Below are 18,703 nucleotides of genomic sequence, written 5' to 3'. Positions count from 1 at the left end.
CACTAACTGCACTAACCACATCCCCTGGCAACAAATTCTAGAGTTTAATTGTGCGCTGAGTGAAAAAGAACTTTCTCCAATTAGTTTTAAATGTGCCACATGCTAACTTCATGGAGTGCCACCTAGCCTTTCTATTATCTGAAAGAGTAAATAACTGATTCACATTAACCCTTTCTAGTCCTCTCATGATTTTAAACACCTCTATCATATCCTCCCTCAGCCATCTCTTCTCCAAGCTGAAAAGTCCTAACCTCTTTAGTGTTTCCTTATAGGGGAGCTGTTCCATTCCCTTTATCATTGTGATCGCCCTTCTCTGTACCTTCTCCGTCACTACTATATCTTTTTTGAGATGCGGCGACCAGAATTGTACACAGTATTCAAGGTGCGGTCTCACCATGGAGCGATATAGAGGCATTATGACATTTTCTGTTTTATTCACTGTTCCCTTTCTAATAATTCCCAACATTCTGTTTGCTTTTTTGACTGCCGCAGCACACTGAACCGATGATTTCAATGTGTTATCTGCTATGATGCCTAGATCTCTTTCTTGGGTGGTAGCTCCTAATATGGAACCTAACATTGTGTAACTATAGCATGGGTTATTTTTCCCTATATGCATCACCTTGCACTTATCCACATTGAATTTCATTTGCCATTTGGATGCCCAATTTTCCAGTCTTAGAAGGTTTTCCTGCAATTTATCACAATCTGCTTGTGATTTAACTATTCTGAACAATTTTGTATCATCTGCAAATTTGATTACCTCACTTATCGTATTTCTTTCCAGATCATTTATAAATATATTGAAAAGTATGGGTCCCAATACAGATCCCTGAGGCTCTCCACTGCCCACTCCCTTCCACTGAGAAAATTGTCCATTTAATCCTACTCTCTGTTTCTTGTCTTTTATCCAGTTTGTAATCCACGAAAGGACATCGCCACCTATCCCATGACTTTTTACTTTTCCTAGAAGCCTCTTATTAGGAACTTTGACAAACGCCTTCTGAAAATCCAAATATACTACATCTACTGATTCACCTTTACTTACATGTTTATTAACTCCTTCAAAAAAGTGAAGCAGATTTGTGAGGCAAGACTTGCCTTGGGTAAAGCCATGCTGACTTTGTTCCATTAAACCATGTCTTTCTATATGTTCTGTGATTTTGATATTTAGAACACTTTCCACTATTTTTCCTGGCACTGAAGTCAGGCTAACTGGTCTGTAGTTTCCCGGATCGCCCCTGGAGCCCTTTTTAAATATTGGGGTTACATTAGCCACCTTCCAGTCTTCAGATACAATGATTTTAATGATAGGTTACAAATTTTTACTAATAGGTCTGACATTTCATTTTTTAGTTCCTTCAGAACCCTGGGGTTCTCATTATCTGTCTTCATCTGTCCTTGGCTTGATCTCCTGGTACTGACCTCAGGACGTAATCCTGTTTGCCTGCCACTTGGACCTGACCGTGTTTGCCTGCTCGTGGAGCTGATCATTGCCCTGGGAACTGACTGTGCTTGCTTGCCACCTGCCCCATCTCCTGGCCTGTTCACAATATCTCCAATCTGCTGCCTGTCCTGAATCCAGCATTTCCTCGGAATCTTGTTCTCTCTCTGTCACCCTAGGGACCTAACTAAGTCCTGCTGGCCGCCAGAACCCAAAGGCTCAACCTGAGAGCAAGGTGGCTGGTATAGATGAAGGTCCAGTCTGTCCCACTTCAGGGTGCATTCACCAGCTGTCGCGTAGGTCTCAGATTTGCCTATGAGGTTGCATCAATTATGCCACGGCACTAAGGGCTCACTCCCACATCACTCATCACACAAATGCTGAAGAATAAAGAGAGAGAAAATAGAGAGAAAGAAGATTATTTATTGCTGAGGAAGAAAGGAGGACACGAGGAACAGGCTGTCCTGGCTCAAGCTGTTCAACAAAGGACATGCAGGCAGCAGACATTTTTTCTGAGGATGAAACTGCTGGGAATACCGGAGATAAATGTTATCTAGATGTACAGACAGCACCAGGGCAATTTTTTCTATGAAGGAATTGGAGATGATATTGGTCCTGTAACTGATTGTGGACACCCATTCTAGGTTTGGTAAAGTTTCTCGGTATCTTGCATCTTCTTGCTACTGGCTCATTCCACAATATATTGGCTGTAGTGGCTGGTATGAACTAGCCATTGTTTTCTAGGCATTTATGCCCAGGCTGAGGGCTTTGATGAAACAGGTCAGGGAATACAGAGTGGCAGGAGATGAAGCACGATTTTTCGATATAGATGGCATGCTCAAGGTAATTGGTACAATCAATTTGCACCCATGTCGCTCTCACCTCCCCACATGTGAGAGAAATGGTCATAACAGGAAGCATTTCCACTCCCTGAATGTACAAGTTATGTGCAATGCACTCAGTGTTGTCTCCAAGCTGCTGCCATGACTTAATTTTTGTGCAGTTGGTGCTGGCACCAAATTTCACAGAAGGGAAATACTGTGAAGGCCGGTTGTTGGTAAGTTTGAAATAAAAGTCACACCAAAGCGTAAGCTAAAAATGTAAAGTCACACCAAAGCGTAAGCTAAAATGTAAACTCTCTGGGGTGGGTACTAGAAGTGGAATAGCACACCCTGTATGGTACACAGCACCAAAGCGCGCACTACCCTGCAATTCATGTAAGCTCTCTTGGGTGTGTACTAAAAGTAGAATAGCACACACTTTATGGTTCCCAGTGCCAAAGTGCATACTCTCCCACCATATAGTCAAAGTGTAAGCTCTTTTGAGTGGGTAGCAAAAGCAGAGTAGCACGCACTTTCTGGTGCATAGTGCAAAAGTGTGCACTATCCCGCAATATATGTAAGCTCTCTGCGGTGGGTAACAGAAGTGGAATAGGATGCACTTTCTGGTGCAAATTGCCAAAGTGCATACTCTCCCACTTTACATGTAAGGTCTCTGGGGTGGGTAGCAATAGCACAATAGCCTGTATTATTATGGTGTCATGCATCCCTTTTTGGCTCAGCCACCTTTTTGGTTCTTGGGAGTCATAGTATGGTGTGGCATGCAGCAAGATAATGGATTGTGTTATATTTTGCAGGAGATGAAGATTATGGCTGCAAAGAATGGCTGTTCGCGCTCCTGTCCGTGCCAATTACAGCAGCAGAAATGTGCTATAATGAGCTGTACACAAGCACCAGGGTGGTCATAGAACATACATTTGCCAATTTAGAAAGCTGTTTCTGTTGTCTTGGCCACTCTGGAGGTGCTCTATAGTATTCACTGGAGAAAGTTGCTGATATTATTGCATTGTGTTGTATGCTCCATAATATTGCCCTACGGCATGATGATATGGATCCAGGCCTGAGGCCTGAGCCAAATATATGCACACCAGCTACAAAGGGAAGATACTATGGCAAGGGGGAATGAGCTCCATTGCAAGGTCATGAACTATTTTAGAGATATGTTTTTAGACATAGAGCGTGGAGAGAATTGATAGGGGTGGGGATGGCTGCGTGGAAGAGATTATGTTCTAATTACAACATCTGTCTCTTCTCTGATCAACACACACTGCCAGGAAGATGAATGCTGATGCCAGAAGAAAGAGAAGCTTTGCCCATGGAATTGTTTTGTTAAATGTTGTTAAAGTAACATTTGTATGACAAATAGTTCTCGTTCTTCATTAACTCTACCCCATTTTATCATTGGTCTATCATCTTGGGGCCTGAGGTTTCCAGGCTAGCCTGTAAATCTCATGCCAAAATATCACAGGCCCTTGAGCCATATCCAGCCAGAAAATCACAACATGTATACAATTTTAAGAGTTTTTACTGAGCTTCAAAATTATTCCATAAAAATGCAAGATTGCATAAACAGTTTGCTATGAAAAATCTACAAATTTGATCAATAAGTCCATATTCTTAAGAAATATTTCAAGATGCACACCGACAACCAGGCAAAGCTAAGGAAAGGAAGAGTTGGAGATGATTCACCATTATAGCAAAACAGCAGCAGCAGCAGCGAGTACCACCCAGGGCATGTTCATCAGCGACAGCAGAAGGAGAGGAAATTAGCATCAGTGGCGGGGTGAGCAAAGACTGAAAATGAGACGTATAAGTGAGAGAAGCACCAGTATCAATTAGAAGGAAGAGCAGGAGTGGAAGCACCATTTCTGTAAACAGCATCAATGAGCGCTGACAATGCACCCACCTGCCAAAAATAAGGAAATGTGAGAAATGCAAATTAGGAGCATAGAGACTGACCATCCAGCACCCATTGTGAAACCAGATAGAACAGTGCACAAAAATGCTGGTGCATATATACAGGAGAGGAGACTAGCATCAATGGCAGGGCGAGTGGGAGTAGAATATGTGTCCAAAGGGAGGAGCAGGAGCAGAATCACCTTCTCCCAGTCCATCCACAAGGCGCTGACCTACAAAAATGGGGAAAAAAAATGTGAGAGATGAAAGCCAGAGTACTGGCACCCCCCAGCATCCCTTGAACCTGCAATAAAAAGTAGAGTTGACAGCATACCCAGCATGTCCCGATCAAACAGATGGACCAGCAAAACATATGAAAGTACTACTTATACTTACCAAGTTCAGCTTTAGCAAGTTCAGGAGCAGAAGCATCAGTCCCGGAAGCAAGCACTAGGAATCTGAAGGGAAAGGCAGAAAAAAAAGAGAATTAGAAGCATCTACCAGCAGCATTACAGCGACCTGTAAGAGATTACACACATATACAGAAAAACAAAACCTCATGGATACTTATCAACCAAGCAAGCACAGCTGAGGAATGCAGGGTCCCATCAATTTATTGTGGGGATTATCGGGGACCACATCACTGCACTGTAGAGCCTCTCCCTCCATGCAGCCCTAAGAAGACAGTGCAGTGGGGAGTTCTTTAATGACAGCTAGGCAGACCACACCATGAGGCCAATGCAATAAACTTGCATAGAAAGTGGGCGCTAAACAGTCAGCGCCTGCTCTCTTAACGCGCCCCCAAGGTGGGCACTATGAAATATTTAAACGAGGGGGTCGCGTTAGCAGGGAGGCGCTAGGATCGCTTGCGCATCCTTGCTAACGCTAACCCAATTGGTTTTTGTGACTGCCGTACTCTGGTCACAAAAACAGATGCCGAGTTTATCGGCGTCGGTTTTCCTTACCGGCGGACAGCCATGAAAACCGACGCCGATAAACCCGGCATCGGTTTTCATGACCGGCGTTCGGCAGTAAGGGAAACCGACACCAAGTCTGTCTTGGCCATGTTGAGTTTAAGGTGGCGGTGGGACATCAAGGCAGCCATGTCAGACAGGCAGGCCAAGTTCCAGGATTGGATTTCTGGTGAAATTTCTGGTGTACATAGGTAGACCTGGGAGTCATCAGCATAAAAATGCTATTGAAAGCCATGAGAGGAAATCAGATCACCAAGGGAATTAGTAGATAGTAGATAAAGGAGTGAGAAGAGGGCCCAGGACAGAGCCCTTGAGGCACACCAAATGATAGCGAAATAGCAGTAGAAGAGGAATCACCAAAGAAAATGCTAAAAGTGCGATGGGAGAGGTAAGAAGGGAATCAAGACAGGACAGGGTCCCAAAATCCAAGTGAGGACAAATTATCAAGGTGATCAGCAGTGTCAAGGAGGATAAGGATAGAATATTTTCAAATATTGGTCCTGTCCTAGCAGCAAAAAGCCAACCAATAGCTTACCCTCTGATTGGACTGGTCAGCTTGGAGTGTTTCTGTTCACCTGTGCAGAGTCTAAAGACCCAGAGACAGCAAGAGTCCAAGATTAAACAAGGGCTGGATTGTTTCCCTCTCTTTGCTCACTCCTGTTAAAAGACAGGGCACACAGCTGCACTCCCACTCCCACAGAAAGCCCCACAGTACAGCTGCCTTACAGCCAGACTGCTGTTAGCAAATAAGTCTTTCTACTGGTATAACAATTATTTTACTAAGCTTTCTGAGGCTCATCTACCAGCTATACAGGCATTAGCTTCTGAAAGCTGATTGTTTATCATTTCTTCAAACCAGGAAAGGGTTAATTCTGAGAAATCTCACTATTTTCTGTTAGTGGAGTATTCAAATACCAACCAGTAATTTAGCATTGTCTTGGTATCTTTATCCAGGTATTGTTCCATTTAACAGATTTCATTGCTATTTTGCCTTAGAATTGATAAAAGAAGGACTCACTAATTAGTGAATGATCATTGTTCAATAACAGATATGTTGGAACCTTCTGATTGATTTCTCCCTCCTGGTGTATATCAGTTTTCTGGGATGTGTCACATGACAAACCTTGCTCTGTTCACACTAGGCAAGTGGATCCTTCAAGAATATGTTCAGGCTGTCAGTATATACAGCAATGTGAATTATTAGAAATTTATTGATCAAGATAATATTTGCATTCTTAGCTTTCTCTCCAGCTCCTTCACAATGGACCTCTGAAAATTTAATTCTAATAGAAGTGTTGTTAAGTTCAGTTGAACTATGACTTTTAATCCATTGCCCCTAACATGTGACAGGGGCTGCCTAATAGCACTGGAAGCCCTTGTCACATGTTAAGGGCAGCTGGCGCCATTTTGAATGAGGGCAGCCTCCAGCTTGGAAGCGGTAGATTGCTCCCAGGCCACCCATTAGACCACTGGGTATTTGTGGTAAGTACTGGGCACTCGAGTGTGTGTGGGGGAGGGGGGCTCTGATTTTCTACAAATGGCACAATTAAATTAAAAACAATGATCTGGGGGTGAACCCGAAATGGCCCACCCCTGGAACACAAATGAAATAGCCACAAAATATTTCAAGGCTCCCACCCTTATTATCTGCTTTATTGATAGCAAGTGTCTCAAGTTCATATAAAGGAGCAGAATGTCTATACCTTTTAGAGGTAGATAATAAGAGTTTTATTGTAGCAGCACAAAATATACAATGTTTTATACAGCAGATATTCTAAGTTTCTGGTTCAAGAAAGTAAATCACTATTGTTACAAAGGTTATGAAAACCCCTGCGTCTAAGTCAAAGTTAACTTGCACATTTCAAACACATTGCCAATTAACTACCTAGCCTAAAGTAGTAATTTAGCCAGTTTCTTACACTGAACAGGAGTTCATGAAGACATCGGGGAAATGATCTCAGGCTTTCTCGTCCTCTGTTACAGTTGGGTAATCCATCTTAGGAATCAGGGTCCTGTCTTAGCACAGACGGTAGTCAGCTCAATGGCGTAGCGAGGGGTGGGCGGCCGCCCCGGACGCCGGGTCTAAGGGGGCGCCAAAAAGCTATTTAAATAAAAAAAGAAATTAGTATTTTAAGCCCAGATGTAAGTGTTGTTGAATACTGGCAGATCGTCTTTTTTTTTTGTTTGTTTTGTTATGAGAGATTTATAGTAATGGTAATTCAATTTACTTAGGGGCGCCTGTGCTCTAGCCCACGCCCAATCCATGTTCCACTTAGCAAGCATGAAACTTAGGAAAACGAGAGGTAGGAGCAGCCCTGACCCTATTTCAGGTTGCAGGGTGGTCGGTAGAAAAATCGGTTTTCTGTTATTTAAGCCTCAGCCGACCCAAAACCAGGGACCCATCGCACCCGGTCCGCCAGTTTTACAAAGGAATATAAAAAGGAGAGTGGATCGGTTCCCTAAATCAGGCATCACATACTAGAAGGCAGACCAGAGCGGCATTTCTGGCGGTTCAAGGCTGACGATGAGTGTGGGCGAAAGCGGTTGAAGGATGGAGCCTGCCGCAAGCAAGCTTCCATTATCTTAGCTGTATGGCTTTTGTTTCTGTACAGGTGCTAAGTGAAAGACCTGATTAGCGCGTTAAGGGCAGAGTTGGATGTTATGGTGAGCCCCACCCCGCCCTCCAGGGCTGCAGGATGAACCAACGTGACGAGAAGCCGCCCGCAAGGTGCTGCCCTCTCTAGGCTGCAGTCTACTTTTTTCCTAGCACAGAGGGTCGCAGCCTTTTCTTCTGTTTTCATGTATGCAGAGAGCTATCCCCTCAACCCTCATCGCGCTTGGTTTTGGTTTGTTTCATGCACTTTGCAACTTTTAATTCTCTAGTACCGCAAACAGGAAAGCGCTTTTAGCCTCCGGCTTCTCCACTCCCTATCCTCCCCTGTGGCGCGTGCTTCAGCGCTCTCCTGCACAAAATCTTGTGCATGCGGCGTCAGCTCCCCTTCCCCATTCTCACCCTTCAGGCTCCCGCACGTGATCCTCTAGCACCAGGTAGGCAAGGGAGGTACAGCTCCAGGCGTCAACGTTGCCCGGGTCCTCACTTGAGCCGCGAGCATGCGCGTGCTGCTTGACATGGCGGCGCTGTGGCGGTGCAGATAAAGTAGGTAAGACTGTAGCGGTGTTCGCTCCATGCAAATCATTGATGGAGGGAGGGGGCGCCGAAGAAGTCTCTTGCCCCGGGTGCCAAATTGTCTAGCTACGCCACTGAGGCAGCTGGACCTCTGACAGGCAAACAGTTTAACACCACTATCAGAGTGGTAGATTCAGAGCTTACAGAAACCTCTGTAAATTATGCAGCCCGGGGACAGCAGTGAAGATTGGCTTAGTTTGTAAGGGCTTATGTAAGGTGAGATCAGCAAATACTCCAAAGTTAATGGAGCAGGGCTAAGCAAAGTTTAGGCTTGAGCTTTGTGAAAATGTCTCAGGTGCAAGGTTCATGGATGTAAAATTTGTGTGAACGAGCACAAGCGGTGTAGTAGCAGTAGCCCCCCAAATCTAGAAGTCCAAAGTTTTTTCTTTCATTAAGACTTCATACATATGCATAAGATCCAAAAGTGGATATTGACTGTATGTTACCACAATCCACTGGCATAGGATTAGTGGGCTCCCGATATGACTTCTCATTAGCTGATACAAATATGCATATTCTCATGGAGATGATGATGTGAGTTGGAAGACATCTGGCAAATAATGCTGGGCCTCATAATTGGATATAAAGTTGGTCAAGGCCACAAACTGAGCAAGTTTGTGTCCGGTGGTACCATCAAAATTGTAAGGTGAAGACAGCTTAATATGAAGAACAATAGTAGCTTCTTCTCCTCGGTGTAGTTCTCATAGGCATTAAAATTGTAAATGCCATCATGTGGCTTGACTTCCATCTTATATTATATTGCCCAGGCCTGCAAAGTTTGGTTCAGTTGCACACTCCTTTTACAGTGACTGGGTTATTCTTATAGTAGAAAGGTAAATCTGGGAATCATCAGCATAAAGGTATATTGAACACCATGAAAGGCTATTAGAGTACCAAGGGAGTTAATATACAGAGAGAAGAGAAAAGGCCCCAGGACAGAACCCTGAGGCTCACCAATTGATAGTGGGGTGGCAGTAGAGGAAGATCCACCAGAAGAAACAATAAAAGTACAATGAAAGAGGTAAGAAGAGAACCAAGATAGGACAGAGTATCAAGGAGTAGGTGGTGATCAATAGTGTCAAAAGTAGCAGACAGGTCAAGAAGGATAATGTCTGAGTAAAAACCTCTGGCAAGGGCTGTTTCTGAGGAATGTAGAGGGTGAAAATCAGACTGGAAAGGATCAAGAATGGCTTGAGATAAAAGTCAAGACAGCAGTAGTGAACAACATGTTCAAGTAGTTTGGAAGTAAAAGGCAGGAGACACGATAGTTGGCAGGACAAATAGGATCCAATGAGGAATTTTTGAGGAGTGGTGTGATCACAGCATGTTTGAAGGCAACAGAAAGTGAAAGGTCTCTCTACTAGAGGCTGGTAGCAACCATTACATCAGCCTACAAGGGGGAGCTGAAGCACCTCCTTTTACCCTTTCACTGCCTACCTGATATTTTAAATGAATAGAATTTAATAGGGACCTAGTGAAGCCCTACAAATATTTGATCAATTTAACCTTTGGTTACAACATAACAATTATCCAAATGTTAATTAATAATCACCCATGTGCTTGTTTTCTACATCATATTTGATAAGACTGCAGTGTGGCCTAAAAGTCAGTACCTGTTTTTAAAGGTGCAGCAATTCAGTTTGCCGATATATGTATGACTCCTTAGCTCCATGCGCCCTCTTTGTGCCATTGTGTTATTCCTGGTCTCAGCAAATCTGTGGCTCTGTTTGCAGCAGGTGTATTAATCCTGGGCTCTGCAGACATTACTCTGTCTTTACATAGACACACTTTCTCATCTCATCTCTTATCTTGCTTGCCCTTTGCATTTTCTTCTTAACCCCACCTCAGAATATCTCCTCCATAAAATCTGGCTGGACTGATGGAGAATTTCCTTCTCCTTTGCCAAATAGTTTCATACACACCTGAAAAAGCAATGGCTATAGGAAAGGGATGGTTTGCTGCCACAGATACAGAAGTAAAAATAAAATAATGGTATTTTTAGTTGCAGTTGATTCACTGAGCCCAGATTGTCCCCTAAAGTTGTGACTTTCAGTAAAATCATCTCAGTATTGACCAAGTCAGTGCATCTGTCCTGTTCCACAGCCTGCAAGCTACTAGAATGTCTGTGAAGAACTTAATCTGGATACTGCATGAAAGAACAGTTCCTTTTGTTCTGCAGGGCTGTAGCTCTTCCTCTATTAGGCAGTGGATTGGGTGATACTGAAAGCAGACGCTCTATAGCTACCTTCAGTCTTAATTCCACCTGTGTTATTGAGATGGAGACTTTGAGCATGGGAAAGCTCAGAGGCCTTCGCAATCTGTTGGGAAGCGCTAGGAGAGCGGTTCTGCTTTCCAGGGGAATGTGTGTTCTTGGACCACGGCTCGACCCCAGAGGAATTCCGAAGAGGTTCCGCGGCAGACGAGACATGCCCGAGCATGGGCTAGACAGGAGTGAAGCTGGACTGAAGACAGATGACTGAAGATACTGACCCTCCTCTGGACCTGCATGCTTCGGGAACATCAGCAATGCAATGGTGGTCTATGAACAGTCCTCCGACTGTTCCAAGCCCTTTCGGACCTGCCGCTGGGTACAGCAAGAAGCGGCAGGCCGGATGGAGGCCAGGGCAATGAAGACCGGAACATGGAGATTCAGATGAAGACTCAGGAATGAGGTACTTGGATGCACAGACGAAGACTCCGGAACGAGGTACTTGGAAGAAGTTTAAAGGTATTCAGAAGACTCAAGCAAGGTTCAAGGTATTCAGAAGACTCAAGCAAGGTTCAAGGTATTCAGGAGAGTCAAGTAAAGTACTGGGTTGAGACTGCGACATAGCGCGCCCTACACAGCCCACCCGCGGGACTGGTCATGGACCATGCTGGACTTTAAGAGCCTCTAGACGAGATGTGGAGTAAAGAAAGGAACATGTCTCAGAAGCTGTAGAGGCCTGCACCGGGATGCACCCTACACAGCCGCCAGTGGCTGGTCGTGGACCATGCTGGGACGGCACAGGTACTAGCAGAGTCTTTGGCATGGACGGAGCAAGCACAAGGGACTCCGTAGACCAGGGACAAGGATACAAGCGGAAGTCTCCTGGAGGCTTGTGCTGCAGAAGTGAGGAAGGCATTGCACCCTACACAGCCCACCTGTGGACCGGTCATGGACCACGACATGGCACGCCAGGAAGGGTGGCAGCGAGGAACCAGGGGTTCAGGACTACTGGACTGGATCACGGACATCAGGATCAGGAGACAGACATCAGGACTGGATCACGAACATCAGGAACTTTTCAATATATATATCAATGATCTGGAAAGGAATACGATGAGTGACGTTATCAAATTTGCGGATGATACAAAATTATTCAGAGTAGTTAAATCACAAGCAGACTGTGATACATTACAGGAGGACCTTGCAAGACTGGAAGATTGGGCATCCAAATGGCAGATGAAATTTAATGTGGACAAGTGCAAGGTGTTGCATATAGGGAAAAATAACCCTTGCTGTAGTTACACGATGTTAGGTTCCATATTAGGAGCTACCACCCAAGAAAGAGATCTAGGCGTCATAGTAGATAATACATTGAAATCGTCGGCTCAGTGTGCTGCAGCAGTCAAAAAAGCAAATAAAATGTTAGGAATTATTAGGAAGGGAATGGTTAATAAAACGGAAAATGTCATAATGCCTCTATATCGCTCCATGGTGAGACCACACCTTGAATACTGTGTACAATTCTGGTCGCCATATCTCAAAAAAGATATAGTTGCAATGGAGAAGGTACAGAGAAGGGTAACCAAAATGATAGAGAGGATGGAACAGCTCCCCTATGAGGAAAGGCTGAAGAGGTTAGGGCTTTTCAGCTTGGAGAAGAGACAGCTGAGGGGGGATATCATAGAGGTCTTTAAGATCATGAGAGGTCTTGAACGAGTAGATGTGACTCGGTTATTTACACTTTCGAATAATAGAAGGACTAGGGGGCATTCCATGAAGTTAGCAAGTAGCACATTTAAGACTAATCGGAGAAAATTCTTTTTCACTCAACGCACAATAAATCTCTGGAATTTGTTGCCAGAGGATGTGGTTAGTGCAGTTAGTGTAGCTGGGTTCAAAAAAGGTTTGGATAAGTTCTTGGAAGAGAAGTCCATTAACTGCTATTAATCAAGTTTACTTAGGGAATAGCCACTGCTATGAATTGCATCAGTAGCATGGGATCTTCTAGGTGTTTGGGTAATTGCCAGGTTCTTGTGTCCTGGTTTGGCCTCTGTTGGAAACAGGATGCTGGGCTTGATGGACCCTTGGAAACAGGATGGACCCTTGGAAACAGGGTGGACCCTTGGAAACAGGATGCTGGGCTTGATGGACCCTTGGTCTGACCCAGCATGGCAATGACCACGCCAAGAGGCGTGGTCATTGTTAAAAAATACCATTCTAGAAGCACAGTCCAGATGTATTCCACACATTAAGAAAGGTGGAAAGAAGGCAAAACGATTACCGGCATGGTTAAAAGGGGAGGTGAAAGAAGCTATTTTAGCCAAAAGATCTTCATTCAAAAATTGGAAGAAGGATCCAACAGAAGAAAATAGGATAAAGCATAAACATTGGCAAGTTAAATGTAAGACATTGATAAGACAGGCTAAGAGAGAATTTGAAAAGAAGTTGGCTGTAGAGGCAAAAACTCACAGTAAAAACTTTTTTAAATATATCCGAAGCAGAAAGCCTGTGAGGGAGTCAGTTGGACCTTTAGATGATCGAGGGGTTAAAGGGGCACTTAGAGAAGATAAGGCCATCGCGGAAAGATTAAATGATTTCTTTGCTTCGGTGTTTACTGAAGAGGATGTTGGGGAGGTACCCGTAATGGAGAAGGTTTTCATGGGTAATGATTCAGATGGACTGAATCAAATCACGGTGAACCTAGAAGATGTGGAAGGCCTGATTGACAAACTGAAGAGTAGTAAATCACCTGGACCGGATGGTATACACCCCAGAGTTCTGAAGGAACTAAAAAATGAAATTTCAGACCTATTAGTAAAAATTTGTAACTTATCATTAAAATCATCCATTGTACCTGAAGACTGGAGGATAGCAAATGTAACCCCAATATTTAAAAAGGGCTCCAGGGGCGATCCGGGAAACTACAGACCGGTTAGCCTGACTTCAGTGCCAGGAAAAATAGTGGAAAGTGTTCTAAACATCAAAATCACAGAACATATAGAAAGACATGGTTTAATGGAACAAAGTCAGCATGGCTTTACCCAGGGCAAGTCTTGCCTCACAAATCTGCTTCACTTTTTTGAAGGAGTTAATAAACATGTGGATAAAGGTGAACCGGTAGATATAGTATACTTGGATTTTCAGAAGGCGTTTGACAAAGTTCCTCATGAGAGGCTTCTAGGAAAAGTAAAAAGTCATGGGATAGGTGGCGATGTCCTTTCGTGGATTGCAAACTGGCTAAAAGACAGGAAACAGAGAGTAGGATTAAATGGGCAATTTTCTCAGTGGAAGGGAGTGGACAGTGGAGTGCCTCAGGGATCTGTATTGGGACCCTTACTGTTCAATATATTTATAAATGATCTGGAAAGAAATACGACAAGTGAGATAATCAAATTTGCAGATGACACAAAATTGTGCAGAGTAGTTAAATCACAAGCAGATTGTGATAAATTGCAGGAAGACCTTGTGAGACTGGAAAATTGGGCATCCAAATGGCAGATGAAATTTAATGTGGAAAGTGCAAGGTGATGCATATAGGGAAAAATAACCCATGCTATAATTACACGATGTTGGGTTCCATATTAGGTGCTACAACCCAAGAAAGAGATCTAGGTGTCATAGTGGATAACACATTGAAATCGTCGGTTCAGTGTGCTGCGGCAGTCAAAAAAGCAAACAGAATGTTGGGAATTATTAGAAAAGGAATGATGAATAAAACGGAAAATGTCATAATGCCTCTGTATCGCTCCATGGTGAGACCGCACCTTGAATACTGTGTACAATTCTGGTCGCCGCATCTCAAAAAAGATATAATTGCGATGGAGAAGGTACAGAGAAGGGCTACCAAAATGATAAGGGGAATGGAACAACTCCCCTATGAGGAAAGACTAAAGAGATTAGGACTTTTCAGCTTGGAGAAGAGACGACTGAGGGGGGATATGATAGAGGTGTTTAAAATCATGAGAGGTCTAGAACGGGTAGATGTGAATCGGTTATTTACTCTTTCAGATAGTAGAAGGACTAGGGGACACTCCATGAAGTTAGCATGGGGCACATTTAAAACTAATCGGAGAAAGTTCTTTTTTACTCAACGCACAATTAAACTCTGGAATTTGTTGCCAGAGAATGTGGTTCGTGCAGGTAGTATAGCTGTGTTTAAAAAAGGATTGGATAAGTTCTTGGAGGAGAAGTCCATTACCTGCTATTAGGTTCACTTAGAGAATAGCCACTGCCATTAGCAATGGTTACATGGAATAGACTTAGTTTTTGGGTACTTGCCAGGTTCTTATGGCCTGGATTGGCCACTGTTGGAAACAGGATGCTGGGCTTGATGGACCCTTGGTCTGACCCAGTATGGCATTTTCTTATGTTCTTATGTTCTTATGTTCTTAACAGGAGACGGACATCAGGAGCGGAAGACGGACATCTGGACTAGATCACAGACTTCAGGACGAGACGTGGAGTTCCAAAAGGAAACAAAGAACACAGGACCTTGAAGAAGAGCTGGAACAGAGAAGACTCCTGGAGTGAAGACAGGAACATCCAGGAACATCTAACTCCTTGCGAAGGCAACACTGGAATGAACGCTGGGCCCTTTTGTAGGGCTGAAGAGGACAACATCCAGGGAGGAGCTAGCAGGGGGCCATACCTGGCTGGCCCTTGAAGAGCAGGAAAGAGGCGCGTGCCTGCGCCTTAGGAAGCTGGAGGAGAAGAGCAGGAAGCTGGTGGCGTCCTCAGCCACATGGAAGGCCCAAGGAAGCAAGGTAGGCAGCGGGGCAGCCCTGCCATGAAGGTGGAGAGATGGCAGGCTGCAGGAAGAGCAAGAAGCTGCAGGCACCGGCAGGGACGGCTTCCCTGCCAGGCAAGGACCCGAGCAGCAGCAAGCACCAGCAGGGATGGCTTCCCTACCGGCTGAAGACCCCGGCACGGCAAGGACGGCTCCCCACCGTGCTAGGACCCCGGGAGCGGCAGTGGTGATCCCAGCCTCGGAGCGAGGCTCCCGGCAAAGCACAGCCCTGTTGCGCAGGCGGGAGAAGAACGCAGCCTCCATGCCGTGGAGGGCAGCGTCGGCGGCGGGCTGCCACGATCTGGGGAGCAGCTGAGCAGGAACAGAGTCAGCGGCCCGCCTGGCCGCAGGAGGTAGGGAGCCTGCCCGAGCTCCTCGCGGGCAGGTTCACAACAACCTGCTCAGCTGATGGAGCAGCAGTGGACTCCAGAGAGCTCCTTAGTTTAGTTTAATAAAATTTATATTCAGCACCTATGACAAAATATAGATCTTATTAAACATTTCTATAAAACTACAAGATTTACACAGCACTGTACAAAGATACATAAGAGACAGCATATGCTCCAAGGAGCTTACAGTCTAGCCAAGATAGACAGGCATTTGGGGAGAATAAGGTAAAAGTTTAAAGTGTTAAGGTGGATTAATAGATGCAATTTAATTGAAGTCAGGGATCATTTCTTTTCATTGGGTAAAGCTGTAAGAATTTAACTTTTCTCCCACAAAGAAAAACAGGAAATGGGGTGAATGGTTGCAAGGTAATCATTTCATGAAAACCAAAGGTGTCTCTCATCTAGTGGGCATGCTTGATTTTGATTTTTATATTTTTTATTTTTAATAGTCCGCTTTCTGCACTTTTTTCAGCGCTTCAAAGCGGATTTCAGGTACTGTAGGTATTTCCCTATCCCTAGAGGGCTTGATTAGTCAGTCACATAGATATCATGTACTTTTATTTAAGAAATGAAATAAATCCTTTCTTTGGTATTGGGCATCAAATATTCACATCCTTTAGATTTCATATTTGTTAAATAAAAAGCAAATGTTGCTCTAAGGATTTATATATATTTATATAGCATTGATTTATTTATTTGCTTAAGAATAGCTGATAGAGTGATATCCATGACACTGAAAACACTAATGTGTAACTCTCTTGAAAGAAATGTTTTCCTTATTTACCCCACATATAGAGAAGGAAATAATGTATTATCTGGGCTACTGGGTCATTTTCATACCAAAGTCCATGTCACTACCAAGGGCCACCAGTAGAATTACTGAAAATGTAACTATTCCAGCCCTGGAAAGCAGAGAGAGTACTGGGCAGCCTCTTCCATTCTCTTGTCAGCAGTAACTGCTCTTGAGCATCTATCATCTTTTCCCTCCCTTCCCCCCTCCCCAAGATCAGACGGACAGACACAATCTCCCCATAAGGTGCTCTTTGTTATGCTCCTTCCAAGAACACCTAAAACGTGGTTGGAGTTCAATAGGGATGCAGTCAAACCAATTCTAGTGCAGAAATGAATACAATATTTTAGGAGCATGCATGGTTAACATTAAGGAACCTTGCGTGTTGGGCACTAGACTACACCAGCTTTATGTCTCTCCTTTGTTCAGGCTGGGCTCATCCTCCTGACACAAGTCAGATCTGGGCTGCCTTGGCCCCAAACCTCCTTTGCCATTATAAAAACAAACCACTGGTAAATAGAAAGGAATTACAATGACTGCAGCATGCCAAAATCAATGAACAAATGTGCTTTTCTTTGTTAACCTGTCAGTCACAGAGATCTAGAGTGATAAGATATTGCATCAATGTCATAGCAGGAGTATAACTGGGACTTTGCATGACAGGTCAACAAAAGGAAAATTCCTTCCTTCATTTATCATAAATTATTTATGTATCTGCTTTCTTTTTTTTCCCTGTCCATTTAGCACCTGCCTTTTGACTTGCTCTGTGTTCTATCCAGCAGTTTCTCGCTACCACCCCGATACTGGTTCTTCATATGGCGGGAAGTGCAGCTAGTCCCTCAAGATCTTTAATTAATACTGAGAGTAGCAAGCCAGATGGCTTGTCGCCCACTTCTAGATGCTAATGTGGAAATCTTGTTCGCAGGGATGCTCACCGCAGCAAGAAAGCGAATTATGCTATCAAACGATTGCTTCATGTGTAGGATTAACTTGGAAGGCTTTTTTTTTTTTTGTCTGACTCCATAGCTTCCAAGGGTGCCTAATAGTATAAGCAACACTAAAAGGAAACATTTTCTGACTTTTATAGAGGAGGCAGGAGAGACTCAGGGTTGTAATACCTCTTCTGAACACAGGTTACATTGGATATTTGAAGGGCAGCGAACCATTGCACTGATGGTTGGAAATATATATTCAGTTGTATATATGTGGGAAAATGCTTTGCTTTGTTTCACACTAAGAGCGTAGAATTCCGCATTTATTTTGTATTAAATATTTTATTTATGGTATGTGGCAACTACCGGGTCTGGCCACTAGATGCCACTATCCCTGTCCTTGAAACACACTTAGTAGGAGTCATCCATCCCTTCAGGCCTTCCCACCAGGAACAGTGGAGTAGCCATGGGTGGGCCTGAATGGGCAGGGGCCCACCCAATTTGGGCCCAGCCCCATCCAACTGGAAGAGGTCTGTTGGAGTGATGTCATCGTGGGATCCCATCTCCGCGACGATAAAGAGGAATGCCGGAGCTGCAAGGCTGCCGCTGGATCCCACCCCCATGACTGTGAAGAGGAGGGCCAGAGCTGCAATGCTATCACGGTATCCCATCTCCATGACAGCAAAGAGGAAGGCCGGAGCTGCAAGGCAGCCTTGGGAATCCCATCCCCGTGGCAATGAAGAGGAGGGCCGGAGCTGCAAGGCTTCCATCCCTGCAATGGTGAAGAAGAAGGCCAGAGCTGCAAGGCTGCTGTGGGATCCCAACCCCACGAAGGTGAAGAGGAGGGCTGGAGCTGCAAGGCCACTGCAGGATCCCATCCCTGCGGCAGCAGAAGTAGGACTGTGGTTGAGCGGCTTGTGCCTAATGAAAAGGCCCTGTGTGCGTGATGGAAGCTTGAATGTGTATATGTGTGGGTTAGAATGGAAGCTTGAATGTATGTATGTGTGGGTGAGAATGGGAGTGTGAATGTGTGTATGTGGGTTAGAATGGGAGCTTGAATGTGTGTATGTGTGGGAGAGAATGTGAGCTTGATTGTATATATGTGTGGGTGAGAATGGGAGCTTCAATGTGTGTATGTGGGTGAGAATGGGAGCTTGGGTGTGTGTGGGGGTGAGGATGAAAGCTTGAATGTGTGGGAGAGATTGTGAGCTTGAATGTGTATATGTGGGTGAGAATGGGAGCTTGGGTGTGTGTGGG

Source organism: Rhinatrema bivittatum, chromosome 8 (genome assembly GCF_901001135.1).
Source record: "Rhinatrema bivittatum chromosome 8, aRhiBiv1.1, whole genome shotgun sequence".
NCBI lineage: Eukaryota > Metazoa > Chordata > Amphibia > Gymnophiona > Rhinatrematidae > Rhinatrema > Rhinatrema bivittatum.
This window is presented reverse-complemented; position numbering follows the sequence as displayed.